The 6,639-nt window shown below is 41.5% G+C and overlaps 1 long non-coding RNA gene across 1 annotated transcript; it reads left to right on the top strand.

The window, feature by feature from the left end:
* Positions 1-224: 224 nt before the first annotated feature.
* Positions 225-6,142, top strand: LOC310633915. The gene is made up of 3 exons (XR_014491117.1): positions 225-281; positions 4,704-4,850; positions 5,970-6,142. It is a non-coding gene; the product is annotated as an uncharacterized lncRNA (long non-coding RNA).
* Positions 6,143-6,639: the final 497 nt, after the last annotated feature.

Below are 6,639 nucleotides of genomic sequence, written 5' to 3'. Positions count from 1 at the left end.
AATATTTACTAATGCCTGAAATAACATTTACAAATCCATTGTTTTGTTGATGATGACATCAGCTTGATCTCTTGTTGGTTTTTTTCTTTCAATTAAACACTTTTCAAGGGAAGCACAGAGACATCATCAACATATCGTGTCAGAAGACTGGAAACCTTACTGAGCCTCAGTGGCCAATGCCTGGAAGTTCAAAGACATGAAGCTGGCAAGCACTCAGCACTTGTCCTCGGGGAAAATTTTCTTTAAGAGACACAAGTCTACACAGCAACTTCTGCTGGTTTGTATGTAATGGCTGGGTGCAGCCTTGAAAGCCTGTGCGTGAAAGGATTCAGTCTGCAGTCTGTGATCATGTCTGGCTGGTATAGCACTGAGAAACTGTTCAGCTCCTGACTGGTGGATTTTGTTGTGCCTGGACTCTTGGGCAGTGTCGTTTGTGTCTGGTAGTCTACTACTCTCTCTTCTCTTGCAGTTGCTGATCTCAAATTTCTCCCCCGATGTTGCATTTTTTTCTTTTCATTTCATTATCTCTGGGAAACAAGTTAGGGACTATTTTTTGCTGATCAGAGTGTCACATATATACAGGCACAGTATGCAATTGAAGATCAGGAACATGCACGGTTTTGTACTGTGGACAGTGCAGAAGAGCAATGGATTTGTGGAATTATTATGCTGCCAATAATAAAATTCCCAATAAGCTTTGATTAGATAAGAACTACAAAAAAATCTCATCCCTGAATCATACACGACTAAGTAAGAAACAGCTCCTCAATGCTGCTTTTTCAATTATTCCTATTTTGTGATTGTTTCTCAACTGTGGCAGTTTTAAGATGAGTGGGCTTCAAGTCCAAAAATTCTGGGAGTTGAAGTCCATGGGTCTTAAAGTTGGCATGGTTAAGAAATACTGGTTTACACTCACATGGGGGTGATTTTGTGGGATACCTCTGACATTTTCTGAACCTTGGCAATGTGCTCAGGAAGATTTGAGATCCCTCTTTTGTTCCTGTTTGTGACAATATTGTGCTTTATGGTAACTACTGGATGTTCTTAGTCTTCCAATGTTTGCTGAGGCACTGCCATAGTGCAGAAGAGTGAGGAATTGTTATGGAAAGTAACCAGATTCTTTATCAAATTCACAAATGAAGGTAAATTTATCAAATTTTTCTGATTCCAAATTCTGAAAGGGTGTTGAAGCAGCCAATGAGATTAACTTTTTTCCTGAGGCTCATAGAAAGAGGGATATGTGGCCATGGTCTTTACTCATATTTGAACCATCAAACAACTAACTGATCCTTGGCCAGCAGTATTGTGATATAAAGCTGAAATCTTTGGATGTCTAAAACATTTTTAAAATAAAATCCTATCACAAATATGGCAAAAATGATGTTAGCCTGTTGCAGCCAAGACAGCAATAGTCTCTTGGCTTCTAAAAAAAGAAATCAGGTTCATTATAGGAGAACACAGAACATAGAATAATAGAGTTAGAAGGGACCTTAGAGGTGTTCCATTCCAACTCTCTGCTCAAGCAGGAGACCCTATATCATTTTAGACATTTGCTTGTCCAATCGCTTCTTGAAAACCTCCAGCGATGAAGTACCCACAACTTCTAGGAGGGAAGCCATTCTACTAATTGGTTGTGCTTGTTTTCAGGAAATTTCTCCTTAATTCTAGGTTGGATCTCCCTTTAATAATCTTCCATCCATTACTCCTTGTCCCTGCCCTCAGGTGCTTTGGAAAATAGGTTGATCCCCTTCTCTTTGTGACAGCCCCTCAAATATTGGAAGACTGCTATCATGTTACTCCTTCGCTTCATTAGACTAGACATACCAAGTTCCCACAACTGTTCATCATACAGTTTAGCCTCTTATCATCTTTGTTGCTTTTCTCTGCACTCTTATTTAGAGTCTCAAAATCCTTTTTATATTGTGGTGACCAGAACTGGATGCAGTGTTCCAAGTGTGGTCCTACCAGTACAGTATAAAGTGGTACTATCACTTCAAGTGATCTTGATACTATCCCTCTGTTGATGCACCCTAGGATAGCATTAGATTTTTTTGGCAGCTGCGGTACACTGCTGGCTCATATTTAAGTGATTGCCCACTAGGGTACCTAGATCCCCCGTGCAGTCATTACTGTTGAGACAGATATCACCTATTCTATATTGTGCCTTGCCTAAGTGAAAGACCTTACTTTCCCCATCACTGAAATGCATTTTGTTGAATAAGGCCCAGTTTTCAAGTTTATCAAAACCCTTCTGGATCTTGAATCTAATTTTTTAAAGCAGGGGTCCCCAACCTTTTTGATTCTGTGGAATAGCGATGGTGGCAGCTTTGGTGGTTTCAGTGGTGGATGGTAGTGGAATGGCTTCACACGTGCAACCTAAATCCCATGCGTGCTCAAATGAACCTTCACACACTCGCCAACTGCTTTGGCAGCCTGGTTCCCAAGGGGCCACGGCTTGGTAGTGGTTGTGACCCAGAGGTTGAGGACCTCTGTTCTAGAGTATTGGCTCTACCCCACTCCCCTTGGTGTTAGTGTTGTCTGCAAATTTGATGAGTTCCCCTTCTATCCCCTTGTCTAAATCATTTATGGATATGTTGAAGAGAGTGGGCCTAAGACCAAACTCTGGGGTACTCCACTACATTCTTCCCTCCATGAAGATGTGGTTCCATTCAGGATTTCTTATTCAGTGCAGTTGATCCGCCAGTTGTGAATCCACCTGGCTGTCTATCTCACATTTTTCTATCTTGCCAAGGTTTTTCCTTTGAAGGAAACACTTGGAAAGAGGCTGAGAGCATATTTTATCTTTTTAGTTAGTTTTTTGTTTGAAATGGCCACCATCTTCATCCATATTTCCATGAACACAGTGCTTAATCAGTTAATTCTGGAATTCATCAATAACTTTTATTTATAAAAGTCTGTATAAACAGACAAACAGATAAGTCAGCATATTAAAAAAGTTTAGTACAGAAACCTTTTGAATAATTAGAAAGCCTGCAAGAAGTGAAAGCTATTGCCCTATTTGAACAAAAGTGTCAACTCTGCAAATGAGCATGGATGCAGCCATTTTTTCCTTCACATTCTAGGTTGCCACATAGAATGGAGGGAGGGGGGTTGCCCCGGTGCTTCGTTAGTGAAAATACTCTTTTGTTCTTTGGGAACCAAGGTCATTGGCTGCTTCCGCAACCAGGGACTGGGCGTTGCGTAAAAAGGCTGCCAAATATCATATTGGGGAACGTGGTTGCTTACATCAGGGCTTTTCAACCAGTGGTATGGGTACCACCTGTGGTACATTGGCACCTGGCAAGTGGTACACGACCATCCTAGAAACATGGTAGCAGGGGAGGGGAATGAGCTGAACAGGTGGCAGCACTGCACAAGCCTGAGCAAGAGATGGCTGGGCTCAGTGGAAGCACCAGGATCAGCGCTTCTTCAGGGCTGTCAGGGCTCAGCGGAAGCACCAGGATCAGCGCCAGGCTCCAGCTGCAGCTCGGCGCTGATCCTGGCACTTCTCAGCCCAGAAGAAGCGCCGATCAGCTGGAATGTTGCAGCATCTCCAGGGTCTTGTGATTTACATTCAGATGCTTGGCAAGTGATTCATATTTATGACAGTCCCAGTGTCCCAGGGTCATGTGAAGTGACCAAAATCTGCTGCAACCACCCAGGAGACGGGGGGAATAAAAAACAAACACCCCCCACCCCCGCTGCCAATCCTCAACAGAAATGCTTACAACAATGACAGGAGGAAGAGCGCTGCCGGGCGGGCAGGCAGGTGTCTTACTCAGCTGTGGCTTGGGGGGCACTTTTTTCAGTGCCATTGTAACTTCGAACAGTCACCAAGGGAACTGTTGTAAGTCGAGGACTACCTGTACTTCATCACTTTTTTCCTTTTTTTGGGGGGGTCATCAAGGTTTTGACACCTTGCTAGGCAACTGGTGGTACTTGGATGTTGCCATATCCTAAAAGTGTTACAATGGGTGAAAAGGTTGAAAAGCCCTGGCTTACATAGTCTTAGGGGTGGGACATTTAACTTTGTATTGGGAAATTGTTATTTGTGTATTCAGACTTGGTTTCACTCTTGACCTTGCTGATACTTTGTAACTAATAAACATGTTCTTTGAGGAATTGGCACACCTCGGAAGAAGGTTTTAATTGTTTATTTGTGTTGCAATCAAAAAGCAGACTCATGTTCTTTTTTCGCTGTTGAAACATGCCTTCAGTTTTAAGCCAGACTTCACCAATTTCAAATGGCACTTACAGATTAATCACCCTGAGCCACAGCTGAATTATCTAATGAAGAAAACTTGTGGTTTGGGCTTCAAAGAAGCTTTGTAAATGTAGCTGATGTTACTGATGTAGTTGTACCTCTCAGAATCAAGGATTTCACAATGCTCTGCTTTCTCTTCTTCCTCCTCCTTTCCAGCCTCTCCTCAGACACAATCCTAGTTCCTCTAATTAAAAGCCTGAGATTATCTATTACATTTGGATTTCACTATTTCCTGGTATGGAATTTTCCTTGTGGGAATGGAATTGTTGATGGACAGACAGGCAGACAGACAGACAGACGTTGATAGACATGCTGCCATCTCTTCATGACTAAATCTGTCCTACTGCCACCCTTACAAAATCTTCTCTCTCCTCTTCCCCAAAGGGTGTTGTCTTCATTCACAATGATTCAGTTCATGTTTCCACTTTACCTTTACTAGGAAACAATTGAGCGGGAAGAGATGTATGATCTTGTCACCACACCACAGGAGAACAACGTCCGTTCCTTGGCCATATTACTGGAACTGCTTTTGAGCCCACAGTAGCCCCAAGAGCATCATTGCCCACTGAATGATCAGTCCACCCAGGTAAACAGTGCCGCCTCTGTGCCCCCAGTCACAAAACCAGCGGAGACAGGCACATGGCTGCAGTCAGCTTTGAGAATGGAATCTGTATTCAGTTGTTTGAACTTGCGTGAGAAGAAACAAAGCTTCTTAGATGCCTGGTAGAGAGGTCAGCTACTGCCAGGATGGCAGCAGTCCCATTGGTCCCTAGTTAGATAACTTCTGCTGCTCTGCTAAATTTCTGCTTCATTTTGTCTTCTCAAATATGAAAGCAAGAGTCCCTGAAATTACTCAGAGCATCTCCATCTGAAAGCTAGGATCAGGAAACTTAGAACTTTCCTGCCACTGAAACATGAGCTAACCTAGCTTTCTCTTTCATATGATTCACGCTCTAAACACATTTTTGCTGAAAGCAGAATTTGATGCACCAATGAATAAGTGGGACAGGAAGAGTCTGATCTAGGCAGCCTGGCATTAGATAATGAGAGTTCTTCTCTTTTCATCCTTCACCTTCTACCCTGCCCAAGGGGGCGAAGCAATTTTAAGCAGAAGTAACAGCATCAGGAGCAGCTAGCCGTCTTCTGGAAAAGAAGAATATTGTGTGTTCCCCAGGAACTGTGTTTTTATTCCAGGAATAAGTACTGTTGAATTCAGTATTGAATAGATATTGTGTTGCTGGTTGCCAACGCCTGTTTAAACAGGACATGAGTTTGAGAGATAAAATGGTTTCACACAATAGCACTAATAATTGTATTTATTGTGCACTTATAACAACATTGGATAAAGTAACAATTCATACTATAATATACTATTCTTCTGTATTGTTGAGAGCTGTTTTCTTCTCTAAAGAGGCATCTGAAGCTCTGAATGTTTTCTAACATTCATTCTGTTTTTTTTCCTTAACTGATGGTCTATGTAATAAAACTGGCATCACTTGGGGAGTGTGTGCAGACCTAGTTTAATTTGTAGCTTAATCAACTCATGCTGTAGTTGTTTAAACGAAAAAGTTGTTTAAATATGGGTTAGGAGCACTTTTGTTTAAGGTTCAGTCTGCTTGAGTGTGAGGCAGTATTAAGCCAGGAATAGTAAAATGTCAAAGATGGCTTTTTTCATAATATCTGTCTTTTGTTTATAACATTTCAGATCACCTGAAGTAGCACCAAAATTTTCAAATTCTTATAATAATATACAAAACATTGAGAACTTGGACAGCATATGTGACAAAAAGAGGACTACTAATTCACTTGACCCTTGCCTTCACCGGTTAATTCAAAGCAGCAATTAAGGTCTTCAGGAGAGGCTCTTCTTAAGATGCTGTACCTGTCTGTTTGGTCCACAGAAAATATCCAAAACATTTGGGACATGTGTCAACATTTTATTAACAATCTTTGTGGTTCTCTTGATGGAGCAGCAGATTGAATGAAGCTTAGATATCAGCCTATAGAGGTAACCTTTTTTGGACTGTCTTCCTTTCTTGCCAGTTTCCACTTTCTTTGTCCTTGAATTCTGGTCTTTCTTTTACCCTTCCTGTCACGTCTATAGCATTTTCTTCATTACTTCTAGATTTTTAGCAAGCATCTCCTTTTATTAACTCTTATTTTCTCAATTAGCTGTTCTCACATTGTACTTCATATTCTTGCCACAATATTAACTTTCTAGGCTTTCCCCTCTTAAATTTTGATGACTCTTGAGATGACACTAGTCCTTCATTGGCACAGAGTTGGGTGAAAATTTTCCCTCAGCTTCTGACTTTTCACTGTCATTTCTGATATGAACATTCTAACTTGGTGGAGCAGTGGGCTAATGCCTCCTT

Source organism: Vipera ursinii (genome assembly GCF_947247035.1).
Source record: "Vipera ursinii genome assembly, chromosome: 2".
NCBI lineage: Eukaryota > Metazoa > Chordata > Lepidosauria > Squamata > Viperidae > Vipera > Vipera ursinii.
This window is presented reverse-complemented; position numbering and strand designations above follow the sequence as displayed.